We start from the raw sequence: 18,277 nt of genomic DNA on the forward strand, positions 1-18,277 counted from the left end.
GAATTCGGCATCTCCACATTCAGGAGTAATCCAGGGGACAGGGATAGAATAGGGTCCCCCTAGTTATAGGGACCTGGTTAGCGTCCATATGTAGTCCCAAGGCATTGTGTGACAGATATGCTTTACCAAAAAGCTCTATCTTAGTCTTATCTGTCCACAAGATACTTTCGCAACAGGTTTTTTGTTTACTGGCTTACATTTTGGCAAATTAGAGTCTAGCTTTTTTATGTCTCTGAGTCAGCAGTGGAGTCCTCCTGGTTCTGCTGCCATATCATTTAATTGAATTAAAATGTTGACGGATAGTTTGCGCTGACACTGAAGCACCCTGAGCCCGCAGGACAGCTTGTATTTCTTTGGAAATTGATTGGGGCTGCTTAACCATCATCTGGTCGATCCTGTGTTGCATTTGCTGCGGTTGTGCGGGCTGTGGGTACTCGATAGCCAGGCAGGCAGTCTATCAGGGATGTCACAGTGGCAATTGCCCAGCACCATGGCCCTGACCGGACAAATAAAAAGGGGAACTTTTACAGGGGATAATAGTCTATAGTTGTATTGTGACGCCAGCTGAGGTGTCTGGCCAGGGATGGCCAGCGCTGCAAGTGGGGTCCCAAGGGGATAGATGGTAATGCAGAAAGATGGATCACTCCACTCAGCAGGAGCATGTCCCTGGAGTGATGATAGGAGTTGTAGTGAGCAGTGCAGCACAAAGAAGCAAGGAAGCAAAATAATTCAGTCTTTACCTTTACTGATACTGGATGCAGGTTGAATCCAGGGGTACTGGTCACTAAGCACAGGCTTCGGCCGGTCTGAAAGCAGCTGGAGTCCACTCCACTAAGTATGTATAGTAAGCCTTCCGTTCTGTGTCTGTCTCTTTGGAGATTCAGCAGCTTGTGAGCTGATCTGTACTCCCTGCTTGTCTATTCTGCAGCAGATCCAGCCAGCATACATTGCAAGCCCCTTTTGGAGGCTGTACTCTAGGTTCCAGCTCTGAACTCTCTGTAATGTGTTGCTTCTAGTGCTGCAGGGGTGACCAGAGGACCTGCAGTCCCTCCGGTCTCCAGATTCTGCTCCCAGGATTTGCAATCCAAGAATTTTGATTCTCAAGTCCTCAGACAGGTCTCTTCTCCTTTTTCTGTTCTCCATGTTTTCTGTGGGGCACACTGACACACAATGCAAAGATTGAGTCAACTTCTCCCCTTTTTATCTGGTTTCAGGTGTGATTTTATTATTGACCACACCTGTTACTTACCACAGGTGAGTTTGAACGTGCATCACATGACTGAAACAGTTGTTTACCTGCAATTTTGTAAAGGTGCCAACAACTTTGTATGCCTCATTTTTGAGGTTTTGTGTGAAATTATGTCCAATTTGCTTTTTTTACTCTGATTTTTTTGTGTTGTTCCAATACACACAAAAGTAATAAACGTGTATAACAAAACATGTGTACCTGCAATAATTGTCTGGGAGAAATAATTCATTTTCTAGAACAATTTCAAGGGCGTCAACACTTTTGACCATGACTGTAACTACAACAGTCTACTGATTGTGTATGTGCACATGTTGTCTTCTATAGGCGAATTCCATCTGGAATTTTCCTAAGAAAGTGCTAAAGAAATACCAAAAAGAACAACTATATGCAGAGCTATGTCCAATCGACTTGCTGTGCCCATGTTCCGTCTTTTGTAACTTTTTTAAATCATTACAAAAAAAGTGAAACAGCTATAACAAGTGACCGGCCCATTCTACTTATCTTATATATAAAATTAGTAAAAAAGAAAAAAGAAGTAAAATATGTAAAATAAGAAGCTAAAGGTAAAACACTGCCTGAGGGCTCCTGACTAGTGACTAGTGAGTGTTCTCGTTTCTCGAGTTTTCCAAGCATGCTCGGGTGTTCTCCAAATATTTTGAGCGTGCTCGTAAATTATGTTTGCGTCCCCGCAACTGCATGATTTGTGGCTGCTAGACTGCCTGAACACATACATGGATTGCCTGTTTGTTAGGGAATCTCCACATGTATTCAGGCTGTCTAGCAGCCACAAATCGAGCAGCTGCAGGGACTCCAACATAATCTAATAGCTCGCCCAAAGTACTAGGACAACACCCTAGCATGCTCGGAAAACCCGAGTAACAAGTAAACTCGATCATCACTATGCCTGACGTATATCTTCAGCCCTGTGCAAATAACTAAGGGTGATAGCTGTCAGATGAACACTTATTCACATGAAATTAAATTCAGAGTTCAGTTTACTTTAGTCTAATGTCTATAGGGGTCTTTATTTACAGAGATAAAAATCTCAGTAGAGGTAAACGTGCAGCGCCCCAGAGATCTGGTCGTTGGAGGAGGTGGTGATGGCGAACTCAGTCGAGGGGTTCAAGAGAGGCCTGGATGTCTTCCTGGAGCAGAACAATATTGTATCATACAATTATTAGGTTCTGTAGAAGGACGTAGATCTGGGGATTTATTATGAGGGAATATAGGCTGAACTGGATGGACAAATGTCTTTTTTCGGCCTTACTAATTATGTTACTATGTTACTATAGTATGACACTCTGCCACTAAGGGGAGTGATGGTACGTCTGATGGCACTGAAGGAATTCTACTGACCAGGTATCACCAGCACACATTACACTTCACACTCCGACCACTAGGGGGAGAAAAAGGCTTTATTTATTGGGCCACTCCTCCCACTGGTAAAACTAGGGGTTGGATAGGAAGTTAGTCAGAAGCTGGCTGGGTTGGATTCAGGCAACATCCCATGGCAGGGGGTGTTGCAGGGAGAAGACACAGGGGGGTCCTTGTCAGGCGTGGGAACCTGGCAGGTGCCTAGCGAACAGAGCAGAACGTAACAGAACCGCGCCTGCACACCCCGCGGCGGTATCCTAAGAGAGAGACATGAAGGGAAGGATATTGTGGAACAGTGAGAAACGAGATCAAGCACAAAGGAGAACCAGTAGGAGTCGTGCTGTGAGACCGAGGCAACATCCTACTGAGGCGCGTAGCCGGTGGCCGGAACACCACGGGAGTAACTGACTCTAGGCCTTACTTCGAACTCCGCAGGACAGTTAATTATAGGTTGGCTGTCTACCTTAAATTTCCCACGAAGACATAGGGGGCAACGCGTGGAGAGGGGCGTCTCTAGGGTCCCGGAAGAGCTCCGAGCCTTCCCGTCATACGGGTGCGTCCTAGCCATAACATACCTGGGGGACGAGAAACTAGTAACATCTGGAACAAGCGAGAGAGAAATAGAAAGAACGAACAAACGAGAACAGCAGTTGTGAGGACTATTCCGAATGCTCAGCAGGGTAGCACTACAACACACAGGCGCTAGTGGTAGGCACTGATTTCCACCTGCAAAGGGAACTCTGGATGTGCCCATCGGACCGTCCGGTCTCAGATAGCCCTGTTAAGCGTGCTCTGGATTGAGGATCCTGAAGTCTTCAGTAAAGAGGTAAAGAGACTGCAACCTTGTGTCCTCGTTATTGACTGCACCTCACACCATCACCATCCACCTTACTGGGAAGCCCTGGGGACATACTTCACCTGTATGAAGGTATACCATCCAGCTGCCATTCCATCACCCCAGCGGACCCCTCAGCAGCGTCGGTCACCCTGACCGAACACCACAGGTGGCGTCACGAATCCCTGACAGACTGTACCACCTTTATTGGACGCCCCTTAGCAGGGTCTAGCCACCGTGACAGCCTCAGAACCGAACCAAAGAGGCCCGGTACCGAGAACTCGTGGCCCTGTGTCTGGGGGCGCTCCAACTGCTTTCTAAGATTTAAAGGTTATGGATGCTATCAGTAGCAATGTTTTTTTACTGAAATGCACTGTCTTCAATAGCCTCCGCGTGGCACTGTCTATTGCTGTCTGCAAAATGAGTTATCTAATAATCTGTCAGTGAGCTCATTGGAGAGTTTATAATGATTTTATCTGTCTTTTTCTAACCTTTGCTTAGCTGGTTTGTTACCACAGCTGAACTTTCGTGTGGTTATAAATCAGCACAGAGGAGCCTCAGGAGAAAAAGACAGATCTGCAGTTCACTCATTCTGCAGCCATGTTCTAGCGCTGCAGTGTGCTGCCTTATTTACTTAGCTATATATGAGTTGGCGACTCTAGGTTCAGCACCTGTTCACACTGAGTCTATGTTGGATGTGCCGGTCAGGTTTTTGAAATGTATTCTTTAGCCTTCTGATCGTGCACTCCGCCTCCTAGCCACAGGTGTTTTAATTACAGCAGGTCCAATACCCCTCCACAGAGAGAGAGAATTTTAGTCTAGTAAGAGGTTTCACATGTACCCATTCAGATGGAGACGTTTATTCTCGGCGAGGTAGGGCAAGTGTAGGACCTGGTATAAGAGAGATGCCGTAAAGGGGCTACCAGGTACACATAAAATTGGCCATTTTTATGCGCTAAACGCTCTCATTTTTCATATTTCTAGTGCAGTAATGCAGTTCAAATTTCGTGTTTCAAGTTTGCATGTTCTAGCGCTGCAGTGTGCTGCCTTATTTACTTAGCTATATACGAGTTGGCGACTCTAGGTTCAGCACCTGTTCACACTGAGTCTATGTTGGATGTGCCGGTCAGGTTTTTGAAATGTAGCCTCAGAACCGAACCAGAGAGGCCCGGTACCGAGAACTCGTGGCCCTGTGTCTGGGGGCGCTCCAACTGCTTTCTAAGATTTAACCCCTTTCTGCCAGCTGACGGAATAGTACGTCAGCTGGCAGATCCCCTGCTTTGAGGTGGGCTCCGGCGGTGAGCCCACCTCAAAGCCGCGACATGTCAGCTGTTTTGTACAGCTGACATGTGCGCGCAATGAGCGTGAGCGGAATCGCGATCCGCCCGCGCCCATTAACTAGTTAAATGCCGCCGTCAAGCGCTGACAGCGGCATTTAACTAGCGCTCCCGGCCGCGCGGCCGGAGGTGCTCGCACTGCGGACCCCCGTCACATGATCGGGGGTCAGCAGTGCATCGCCATAACAACCAGAGGTCTCCTTGAGACCTCTATGGTTGTTGATGGCCGATTGCTTTGAGCGCCACCCTGTGGTCGGCGTTCAAAGCAACCCTGCATTTCTGCTACATAGAGGTGATCTGTACTTCACCTCTATGTAGCAGAGCCGATCGAGTTATGCATGCTTCTAGCCTCCTATGGAGGCTATTGAAGCATGCCAAAATTAAAAAAAAAAAGTGATTAAAAATATGAAAAGAAAAAAAAATATATAAAAGTTCAAATCACCCCCCTTTCGCCCCAATCAAAATAAAACAATTAAAAAAAAATCAAACATACACATATTTGGTATCGCCGCATTCAGAATCGCCCGATCTATCAATAAAAACAAAGGATTAACCTGACCGCTAAATGACGTAGCGAGAAAAAAAATCAAAACGCCAAAATAACGTTTTTTTGGTCGCCACGACATTGCATTAAAATGCAATAACGGGCGATCAAAAGAACGTATCTACACCAAAATGGTATAATTAAAAACGCCAGCTCGGTACGCAAAAAATAAGCCCTCACCTGACCCCAGATCACGAAATTTGGAGACGCTACGGGTATCGGAAAATCGCGCATTTTTTTTTTTTTTTTTTTAGCAAAATTTGGAATTTTTTTTCACCACTTAGATAAAAAATAACCTAGACATGTTTGGTGTCTATGAACTCGTAATGACCTGGAGAATCATAATGGCAGGTTAGTTTTAGCATTTAGTGAACCTAGCAAAAAAGCCAAACAAAAAACAAGTGTGAGATTGCACTTTTTTTGCAATTTCATCACACTTGGAATTTTTTTCCCGTTTTCTGTTACATGGCATGGTAAAATCAATGGTATCTTTCAAAAGTACATCTCGTCCCGCAAAAAATAAGCCCTCACATGGCCATATTGACAGAAAAACAAAAAAGTTATGGCTCTGGGAAGGAGGGGAGCAAAAAACGAAAATGAAAAAGCGGAAAAAGCTCCGGGGGTGAAGGGGTTAAAGGTTATGGATGCTATCAGTAGCAATGTTTTTTTACTGAAATGCACTGTCTTCTATAGCCTCCGCGTGGCACTGTCTATTGCTGTCTGCAAAATGAGTTATCTAATAATCTGTCAGTGAGCTCATTGGAGAGTTTATAATGATTTTATCTGTCTTTTTCTAACCTTTGCTTAGCTGGTTTGTTACCACAACTGAACTTTCGTGTGGTCATAAATCAGCACAGAGGAGCCTCAGGAGAAAAAGACAGATCTGCAGTTCACTCATTCTGCAGCCACCAATGTACGGGGAAATAAAGAGCTTACTGGAAGGTACCGTAAGTGGTGCAACATTTTTAATGAATAAAATTGCAAAAAATATTTTTAGCCCAAAATACATACATTTAATTTAAACAAAAATCCTCAAAGTGTTGACCTCCTTTATTTCCGATGTACAATGCTATCAAACAGTTACAGGTGTATGGCACATTTCATCTTAAACAGGTTGTATTTTATAGGCAATCCCTTTTTTGTTCAAAGGGTCTCCTGATAATAGACTGATCTCCGGATGTCCCTCTGCAGTGACCCACCAGTAATCAGCAGTAATGTGAACTTGGCACCTAGTGCGCTATTTCCCTTCAGCGTCACCTCAGAAGAACTGAAGCATCCATTGAAGCTCAATGAAGTGTCCATTGAAATCAGCCTCTCCATGTAAAGTGCAGCCAAGTTGAGCTATCCAGGGCGAGGACCCCAGACATGCTAACAGAGGAAGATGTTTGATTTGTGATCCACCTCTATTAATTTACAATTCTATTACAGAATATTTGAAAAACAATTTACTAAACCGGACAATGAATTTAAATGGAAACTGTATTTTCATCATACTTTGCAGAAATCACTAATAGAGGTGAATATAGGGATCTTTGTAATACATCATATTAGTGAAATCGGCTTCCTTCTCCACTTACAGTGCCTTGAAAATTTATTCATGCCCGTACATTTTTTCACATTTTTTTCAAATTACACCTACTAATACATCTTATACATTTAGATGTATTTAATGTATTTTAATGGGATTTTATGTGATACACCAACACAAAGTATTAAGTATGGGGGAAGTGTAAGAGAAATTATACATGGTTTTCTTATTATTTTAAAAATATATATCAGAAAATTGTGACCTGTATTTGTATTAAGCCCCCTGTAGTCTGATACCCCTAAATAAAATCCTGAGTGACCAATTACCTTCAGAAGTCACATAATTAGTAAATTGAGTCCATCTATGTGTAATTTATTCTCAATATAACTACAGATGTTCTGTCAAGGCCTCGGAGGTTTGTTTGAGAACATTAGTGTGAGGTTTTAAGGAACTTAAGAGTAAACCCGCAGATCCACGACAACGAACCTCCCAAGGGTGAGCTGACCAGGTAGACTATCCCCTATACAGGGAGTGTTAGGAGCAGGCCCAAAGGAGACTATTGCTGCAGAAGCTGGGACCCAGAAACAGGTAGAAGGAGGTACTAAATAGAGATGCTAAGCGAAGGATGGACAGAGTGGGGTAAGACGTAGTACGGATTGATACGAGCTGGGTACAGGTGAAACCAAGGGAGCACTGGGAAGAGGGGACACCAAGGAAGTGGGACAGAACAGAGACGCCAGACGGACGGAATACGTGGAACACACTAGGAAGACTGGACTGGACAAGGAAGCCTAGGAAAGGCAGCGAAGCAAGGCTAACTGAACAAAGCAGAGACTCTGGAGAGGCAAGGCAGAGACGTAAGTGGACCTGGGTCACAGAAACACAAATGACAAACAGGCAAAGAGCAGAAGAAGGAATTACCTCATATACAAGACGTGCTGAAAGACTTCTGGGTCAGCGTCCCCTCAGGATAATAGAGAAAAGGTATGGAGCGCCTGTAGTTCAGGAAAGAGAGATGCGCGTGCACAGAGAGGTGCTGGAGCGAGGACTGCGCATGCGCACCCGCAGAGAACCAGGAAGAGGACGTGTGCCTGCAGGAGGAGCACGCCGCCGTGGGTGAGAAGAAGCGGAGGAGACAGCGATGGACCCGGCAGCTGGAGGAACAGGAGGAGCGCGCCGGAGCAGGTAAGTATGAGCTGGAGCGGCGGTGGACCCGGCAGCAGATACGGTAAGAGGAGAGGCGGACGTGACAATTAGAGATCAAGCATCATAATGAAAACCAAGGAACACAACAGACAGATCAGGGATAAAGTTGTGGAGATGAATAAGGCTATGTGCACACGTCCGGAATTGCCGCGGAAATTTCAGCGGAAATTCCAGAACTCCCTGCGGCGGGAAATACGCATGAGGAATTGGCATGCATTTTCCCGCTAAACACTAACATTTTGCAAGCATAATTAGCTTGCAGAATGCTAGCGTTTTCCAAGTGATCTGTAGCATCGCTTGGAAAACTGATTGACAGGTTGGTCACACTTGCCAAACATAGTGCTTGACAAGTGTGACCAACTTTTTACTATCGATGCTGCCTATGCAGCATCAATAGCAATAGAAGGAGTGTTAAAAATAATAAAAAAATTTAAAAAATGGTTATTCTCACCTTCCAACGGCCCCCGATCTCCTCAGCGGTGCACGCGGTGGCTTCTGTTCCCATGGATGCTTTGCGCGAAGGATCTTTGTGACGTTACGGTCATGTGACCGCAACATCATCCCAGGTCCTTCGCGCAAAGCATCTCTGGGAATGGAAGCCGCCATGTGCACCGCTAAGAGGCAGGAGGACACCAGGAGCCATCAGAAGGTGAGTATATACAAAGTCCAATGGTGAAAGAAACCCACATCCGCACTGCTCGAGGGTCAAACTCAGTGACCGTGTTATATTATCGGTCTGGCACCAAAAAAAGTGATACTGGCTGTATAAATCCTCTACACCTAAATCAACGGGGTGCTGCAGCCAGAAAAAATGTTCACAGAATCCAGTAGCAAAATAGAAAAAAGTAGGCGCGCACTTACCCTGTTGCGGTGAATATCACTGGGTACTATCTGCACTTGATCCACTTACTTCCCGCATGGTGTGCATAGCCCCTTGCGGGAAGTAAGCGGATCAATGAATTCCTATGTGTGTGGAATCCCCACGATTCCGCAAAATTAACGAACATGCTGCATTTTTTTCCAGAATGCGTTTCGGCTCCGGAAAAAAACGCAGCATGTGCACAAAAATTGCGGATTGCATTCTAATAATAGGATGCTTAATGTGAGCGTTTTTTTCGTGGTTTTATCGCGTTTTTATAGCGAAAAAAGCGAAAAAAAATCTGGAACGTGTGCATACAACCTTATGCAGGGTTAGGTTATAAAAAACATCTGAGAAAAATAGACAGAGTCGTAAATATAATAGGTACAGGGGTTACAATCGTACCCAGGCCCTCAAACCTAGGAGAACCCAAATGATTCCTTTTTCCAATATAAAATGACTATTGCCACTAAAGTAATTCAAACCACCAACTCAGGCTAGATATATAATAAGCTAAGTATGGAAGAGATCCATAAAATAACTTTTATTGAGACCAAAATATATTTATAAAAACATAAAAAAGCAGAATGTTGAACAGGGGACACTAATGTAGTAAAAAAAAACAAAAAATGCATTATATACAATCCACTTAGTGAGGCATATACAAATGTGTAGACGGGGCATTAAGAAAATTCAAGTACTGTGACTCCCGTCTACAAAAACATGTATAATGAATAAGAGGTATCATGTATATAAAGTCAGATACCAATAGGTACAAAAATGATATGAATAAGTATCCAAAAAGAGGGATATATAATCCATACTTATCCCAAAATAGCAAAAAGTCCTATAGCTCACATATTGATATATGTACAGTACAAATATGGATGAATTAAAGTTAGAGTTTATACTTGAAATCAATACTGGACCAACAGTTGAAAGGTTATGTACAGTACCGGGGACAAGTCAGTGCAAAGGTAAAAGTGGAATTCCACCATATCTAAACCTGTAAAACCTCCCATATAATGCTCATATCCAAATTTCTAATGAGATTAGAGGTACCTGTATATGATGACGTTGATGAATGGTCACCACTTGCGTCTCCTCACCCCGATGCGTGTTTTTGTTTTGGCTACACTAGCGTCCCCATGTAGAACATTTTGCTTTTTTAATGTTTTTATTAAAAAAATTGTGTCAAAATAGTTATTTTAGTGGATCTCTTCAATACTCAGCCTTTTGTATATCTAGTCTGAGTTCGTGGTTTGAATTATATTATGTGGGAAGGGCCATTTATGATTACATGTGGATATTCCTGAGTTATTATCCCTAAAGACCCGCAATAGTTGGGGGCCCTGTCGGAGAATTTTTATTGGAGTCTAAACGCTTCAAAGTTATGCCACTACATACTGAACGGCTTATTCTCAAAGGTCTCTTAAAAGTACAGTTAGTTGTTTATTTTTTAAGGTGAAGCTTCACACTTTGAGCTATCAGAATTTCTACATTTAGGCTCGTTTTGAGACCAACCAGTAAGAAAAATGTAGGCCGTTGTTGATGGACTTCATACTAACACAAACCGCGAAAGGCAATTAAGTTATTATATTGTTGATCCCACTACTAAGGATATTTCTCCTTGTACTGTATGTTAGCATAACACAAGCGACCAAAGACATGCTTGGATACATCAACAACAGCAAGTAAAATCATGGTGACTGAGTATTTGGCTTCAGAGTGATTAGTTGTCAGATTTAATAGTAAGGGATTGGAGCAAGACCTTCATATGGACATAGACCTTCAAATATGAGATGTTGGGTCTCAATGTTATAATAGACAGAACATTGATTTTTTTTTTATTAGGAACTGAAGGCAAGAAAACAGAAAGATAGAAGGGGCAAATTGTCCAAATGAAAAATATGCACAGTTATCAGGAGCACAGTCAATGTTTTTTCAGCTGGGATATTATCATAGTAAGTCACATACACTTAACGTACTTACGGTTTAACCTGAACAATTTGTCATATCACCACAATAAAAATCTGGCCTTGTCTTATTTTTCGAGGAAACTTCCTGATAATCTCGCCTACACAAAGATCATATAATGTTTCACTCTTATTAACTGTTTTCAGGCAACAGCCATTCACCTTTTCTTCCCTATAAATATACCACACACTCAGATCACCATGTTACAGCCCCCTACACATTAAACTAACATCAGCCGAAAACACTGAGCCATGGGTTTGGCCAGCAATTTAATGTATGTGGGAACCCATTGACAATTTCTTTTTCGGGAAAATATCAATCCAGAATATCCGATTTCGCATCACTTTGTTCTCCCAGAGATAAGTCGCTGGCAGAAATGTCGGGCAGTGGCTTTCTCACAGAGTACATAAGGGCACCCAGTCGAGGGAGTGATATTGTGTATGAGAGAGACAGCTGAACATGGCATGGCAAAAAGTCATCTAATGTGTATGGCAGGACTTACTGTCACATCTGAAAGTATCTTCTGAACTGGGAGAACAAAGTATCAGGCAGGTTCACATCCAACACACCTGGTCTTTGTTTGATGGACAGCGGGCTTTAGGGGACAGTGCTATTGCCCCCATAGATATTAGATTGTCCATGGATCCTATCAAAAGTTTTTAGAATCCTCCAACAAACTTCCTTTGTGAATTTTCAGCTTAAAGGACATCGGATTGGACAAACATGAATACGGACGTTTGTTCTTCGTCTAATAAATGTTTAGTAAGTAAATTAACACATAGTCCTTTAGTTTAGGTCGCCCAACTTTTACTGTTTCAGATCAGTTCATAAAAAATAAGTTTCTCAAATTATTAAAACAATTTGCTAAAATTACAGCGCACTGATTCTGGGCCATGTTTTTTTTATATTTCGTTCCACAATTGTGAAGTAGCCGTAGGTGAAATTTTTTTTTGCATTTACAACAATCTATTGAATATAATAACTAGTGCGGACTGGCCCTCAGGCAGCAATATGGTTAAAATTCCCCTTTATAAATGTCTCTTTACTTCCAGGTATCAGTTTACATCGTGTTACTTTTGCACCTGCAATAAAGCTCTGCCTGCTAACCTCTGGGGTTGTAGCTTTGGCAGCTGTATAAAAGCACAATTTAATCTTCCTGATAATGCTCCTTTGTTGCAATAAACAGATAACAATTTACTGCAACTGCAATAAGGGATGTTTGCTAAAACGTAGCTTAAACGAACCTGTCAGCACGATTTAGCAATGTAAAGTACAGACATGGCTGTAATGGCACTGTGATACTGATTATATTAATACCTTTGGTGAAGAAGTCTGCCTTGTGGTTCTTGTTTAGTCACCATTTGAAGTTTTCTTCTGATGAGATTTCGGTGCATCGGGGCAGGTATGTGGGCAGGGTCTTCTTTCTTGCCCCGACCCCTCTGCCTACCTCCTGTGTTTCAATGGCAGGGCACTGTCATCCAACTATAACCCAGCATCACAAGGGGATATTGTCCAATTGCAGTAGGCTGCATTTATGCATAAACCACAGCTCAGATTCTCAACCTTTAGTACATGTACGTAAAACAGGTAGGCAACATGTTTTATAGTGTATGTATAAATCTATAAATAACTTATCAAAGTCCAAAAACAATACAAAAAGTACAGAGAAATATGTTAATATCCAAAATAATTAGAATTGTATTAATTATAAAAACACAAAATCAAAAGAAAACTATAAAACCATACAGAAAGCACCAAAAAAGGGACAGTATGGTGATCTTTTTTTTCCCTTGGTTATTCTGTTTGATTTTTCATTTAATGTGTATGATTTGTAATTTATTATGTCTTGATTGCCATAATGTGACTCCGCACTGTCCATTTTGGGGGTTTTATGGGACATTTTATTGTTTTCTTTTGGGTTTGTTTTTTTTGTAATTAATAAAATTATAATTATTTTAGATAAAAACATATTTCTTCGCTTTTTTTTGGACTTTCATAAGTTATTTTTAGGTTTATAATATTAGTATTGGGAACTGTACTAAAGCTTATATATTTTTAGTTTAATTAGTATGGTTCTTCGATCCAGTATTGGTTTATACATGTTTTAGAGGCATACTTTCCAATACTATACAATATATCATCATTGCCTGGAGGAAGTTTGATTATATTTTTAGATTTATCAAATTATTTGCAAGGGTATGACACATAGTGGCTCAGTGGTTAGCAGCAATGGGGTCCTAGGTGTAAATGGTGTCCTAGGTTTCCTCCCACAATCCAGAGACATAATAAATGTGGAGCTTAGATTGATTGATCCCCAGTGATGATCATGTCTGTAAACCATTTGGAATTAAAGGTAACATATCAGCAAATTGTTTCGGGGTTACCGAGAGGGAGAGGAACCAAAAGACCGCAGCGTCTGATTGCTCCTACTCCTGCACTGAAAAGAAGCGCATCAACTCCTTTTTAACCCCTTCATGTGGATTGGGATTTTCCGTTTTTCCGTGTTCGTTTTTGGCTCTCCTCCTTCCCAGAGCCATCATTTTTTTATTTTTCCGTCAATATGGCCATGTGAGGGCTTATTTTTTTGTGGGATGAGTTGTACTTTTGAACGACATCATTGGTTTTACCATGTCGTGTACTAGAAAACAGGAAAAAATTCCAAGTGTGGTGAAATTGCAAAAAAAGTGCAGTCACACGTTTTTTGTTTGGCTTTTTTACTAGGTTCGCTAAATGCTACAACTGTCCTGCCATTTTGATTCTCCAGGTCGTTATGAGTTCATACACACCAAATATGTCTAGGTTCTCTTTTATCTAAGTGGTGAAACAAAATTCCAAACTTTGCTTAAAAAAAATAAATAAATAAATAAATTGTGCCATTTTCCGATACCCGTAGCGTCTTCATTTTTCGTGATCTGGGGTCGGTTGAGAGCTTATTTTTTGCGTTCCAAGCTGACGTTTTTATTGATACCACTTTTGTGGTTAAAAATTTCCAACATTTGCTAAAAAAAAAAAAATTGCTTCATTTTCCAATACCCGTAGTGTCTCCATTTTTCGTGATCTGGGGTCAGGTGAGGGCTTATTTTTTGCGTGCTGAGCTGACGTTTTTATTGATACCACTTTTGTGCAGATACATTCTTTTGATCGCCTGTTATTGCATTTTAATGCAATGTCACAGCAACCAAAAAAAACGTAATTCTGGCGTTTCAAATTTTTTCTCGCTATGCCGTTTAGCGATCAGGTTAATCCTTTTTTTATTGATAGATCGAGTGATTCTGAACTCGGCGATACTAAATATGTGTAGATTTGATTTTTTTATTGTTTTATTTTGAATGGGCCGAAAGGGGGGTGATTTAAACTTTTATAATTTTTTTACATTTTTTTTACTTTTGCCATGCTTCAATAGCCTCCATGGGAGGCTAGAAGCTGGCACAACTCGATCGGCTCAGCTACATGGGAGCGATCATCATATCGCTCCTACGTAGCTGAATTCCTACATTGCTATGAGCGCCGACCACAGGGTGGCGCTCACAGCAATCTGGCATCAGCAACCATAGAGGTCTCAAAGACCTCTATGGTTACTATGCAAATGCATCACTGACCCCCGATCATGTGACGGGGGTCAGCGATGCGCTCATTTCCAGCCCGATGGCTGGAAGCGCCGGTTAAATGCCACTGTCAGCGTTTGACAGCGGCATTTAACTAGTTAATAGCGGCAGGTGGATCGCGATTCCACCCATCGCTCTTGCGGGCACATGTCAGCTGTTCAAAACAGCTGACATGTCCCGGCTTTGATGCGGGCTCACCGCCAGAGCCCGCATCAAAGCGTGGGTTCTGACCTCGGATGTACTATCCCGTCCGAGGTCAGAAAGGGGTTAAACAATGTGAATTTCTTTTGGCAGTACAGGGGTTAATCAGCCATGTTGAGAGCTCTGGAAGCTAGGGCTGTCAGTTGAGTACGGTTAGCGATTCCTATCCCCTATATAATCTGGGTCCTGACTGACGCATTGTCAGAGTTAGCTTTTGCTGCATGGCTAGGAGGATAATATAAATCCTACACAGAAACGAAGGAGTATAAGTCCAAACAAAAATTACCAAAAAAATAGATATTTTATTAGTAAATACATAGCAATCATAATAATAATGACCTATAAAAAAACAGACATGAAAAGCAGAGACAAAAGCTCATGTGTGGGAAGGCACCACAACTGTAGTAACAGAATGGGCAAGTATGCAGACCAAAAAAGGCAAAATCCATATTTCCTGATACCAAAGTAGAAAATCCTAAAAAGTATAACATACAGTAAAACAGGGCATAAGTTCATATGCTTAGACCTCAATGTAAATAGCAGTCATGAAATATTCCATCACCTTTATTCAAACTCGCAGAGCATACTTTGAAATATAAAGGAAACCACTTTAAGGACCGCTCAACTTACCCATAATAGTATCTGTCAGTGTGCGTGTCGCAGAGCAGCCCCAACGCGCATTTCGCGTGGGCTTCTTCGGGGGGCTGTGTATGTGTGTCATTCAGGGATACTTATATGCCAAGGGCACAGCTGTTACCACTGCTAATTAACACAAATGGCGCGTGCGCCCACTAACATGACTGGCGTCATATACAATGTAACGGCAATGTAGTAAGTGTGATTATTCCCTTTCCTTCTCCTACTTTGGGTTTACCTCATCCTTCACTCCCTGGTGCATTTGTCTGTTATAGGTGAGTGAATATTAATATGCTTGGTATTTTCCATTTCCCCTGTTCATGTTACTTTGTTCGTCTGGTTGGTCTACTATGGTGCACAACTACTCCTCTCTTCCCTGGGTGGTGGAAAGGTACATACAGAGAGTGGATGCAGGATATAAGGCAAGGTACGTGGCCCCAGCATCTTCACCTTCAGAAGTAACCTGGGGAACAGGGCGAGCTAGGACACCCCCCTAGTGCTAGGGACAGGGAAGGAGCCCCTGGTTCCGGGTCACCCAACAGCAGAGTCGTGACACAAAGAAATAAATAAAATGGCATAAAATTAGGTGACAATCATGTGAAAATGTCATTTGGCTCTAGACACAAAAGAATTTAAATATATTATCTATTCATTTGCCTAAGAGGTCTTTGAAAATATCTATATCCCCCACAAGGTAGACTAATACATGTCAGCGACATCCTTTGTACAGTCAGAAGGATACAGCTGATACCGTCTATTCCAAGTTCATTTACAAAAGAAATATTAATCAGCCTTATATCTGAGTAATAAACGTCTCTTTTAGAACTCCACACAGACTCACATCTCCGTATAAAAATAGATTTCCCTCACTGTGTTTCCTGCCTCATTTGCATTGGAAAGCTGATTTAGAATATCTAATAAGAACATTTGCATTTTGTGCCGGCTTCTAACACCAAATTGGTTTGGGGCACTTTACTGAAATCTTACGGAAGGTCAGTTCTGCTTAAATTTCAAGATGTCGTTTCAAGCAAAACCTGACCGATGTGTATTTAATCCTGTGTTTCTAATGGATTACATGTATATAGATGATTCCCTCCTCTATACTGTACACAGCTTCTAGGTCTTCTAATTAGCAGATAGCTCATCTTTTATTAACAGCTTGTAGGTTTTTTGATGACATCCTATATTTAAAGGGAACCTGTCAGCTGATTCATGCAGCCAAAACTATGATTCAGCTTTTCATAAAATAAAAATATATTCTAAAGCCCGACCTGAAGATGAAGCGATTAGCCCAAGAAGCATGCCCCCACCGGCTTCACCCCATGGGCACAGCTAGACTGAAAAAAAGCAAAAGCTGCTGCAGATCCACGGGCCGCCAACGCAGCCTTCTCAGAAACGTTTGTAAAGGATAATTTGTGGATTAAAGCAACAATAATACAAATTCAGATATAATGAATAACTCTGGTGGTTTATTCAACGCGTTTCAAGGTCTATCTGACCCCTTCATCAGGAAAATTGCCACAAAGACATAGATGTAGCCTATATCAGAGCTCAAAAGCTGCCCCCGCCCACATCAGGCTCCCGATGTACATTGTCTATTGACAGTGAGCTGCTTATCAGAGTAGGGGGCATGGTCAGATCACTTGCCATGAGGCACGTTTCATCAGGATCCGTCGAAAATTGTTTATCCGGCAGCCGGAGACAACAGACATAGTAACTTTTTTGTGTCCGTCGAAAAAACGGACAGCGACGGATCCATCGCCATCCGTCGTTTGCTAGAATGGAAGCCTATGGGGAAGGATCCGTCAAATGACAGAATCTGGCGACAGATTCCATTTTTTTTAACTGAGCATGCTCCGATTTTTTTAGGATCCAATTAGCCAGATCAGCTAGTCGGATCCGGCGAAAAAACGGATCCGTCGCATCAGTTTTTCACAATCTGCGACAGATCCGTTTTTTTCAAAATTCGATGGATTGCAGCTGATGGCAAAAAACTGATGTGTTAAAGGGGCCTTAGAAAGACTCAGCATGTAGACTGGCTATTTTTTGAAGGGTGCAACAATCCTCTCCATTTTTCTTTTACATTGGGTCCAAACTGATAAGATACAGTATATACAATCACATGAAATATAAGGGGATAACAAAAGAAAAAGTACTAAACTGTGTCACAGAAATGGCTCAGAGCCTAGCAGAGGGAAGCAATTCTTAGCACAACTCCTTAGAGCAGGGGTCCCCAATCTGTGGCTCCGGAGACACATGTGGCTCATGGGCTCAAGTTGTGTGGATCATAACTGTCTGCCAGTTTATTGCATTAGCAACTGGTCTAGCAAGCAGTTATCAAGAAAATGTCTCCAGATGGCGACTTTTATGAGTAGCCCCATACAAAAGAGCAGATCTGGAAATAGGATGATACTGTTAGAGGGGAGTTTGAAGCCGGAGGCAATAGTGTGAAGAGTGTGCTTATGGGCACATGATAGATAGATAGATAGATAGATAGATAGATAGATAGATAGATAGATAGATAGATAGATAGATAGATACAAAGACCTTGCTGTGAGGTTAGAACGTTGCTCCACTTGGTGCTGGATTAAAGCCCACAATTTTTCCTTGAACTAGAGTGCTGCCTGATTTTTTTCCATTTATATTTTGCGTTGGACAACCACATTATTCAGGAAGTATTGCACCCAAAATCTGCTCAAGTTTATGCTGATATCTGTCTTTTCAAGATAGATAGATAGATAGATAGATAGATAGATAGATAGATAGATAGATAGATAGATAGATAGATGCCATGTAGAAATTCAATGTCACAAGCTCCCTACATACAGTTATATGAAAAAGTTTGGACACCCCTATTCATCTTTAGCTTAATGTTTTATAAAAATTGTTTTTTTTTGCAACAGCTATTTCAGTTTCATATATCTAA

Source organism: Ranitomeya imitator, chromosome 2 (genome assembly GCF_032444005.1).
Source record: "Ranitomeya imitator isolate aRanImi1 chromosome 2, aRanImi1.pri, whole genome shotgun sequence".
In the NCBI taxonomy this organism is placed as follows: Eukaryota; Metazoa; Chordata; class Amphibia; order Anura; family Dendrobatidae; genus Ranitomeya; species Ranitomeya imitator.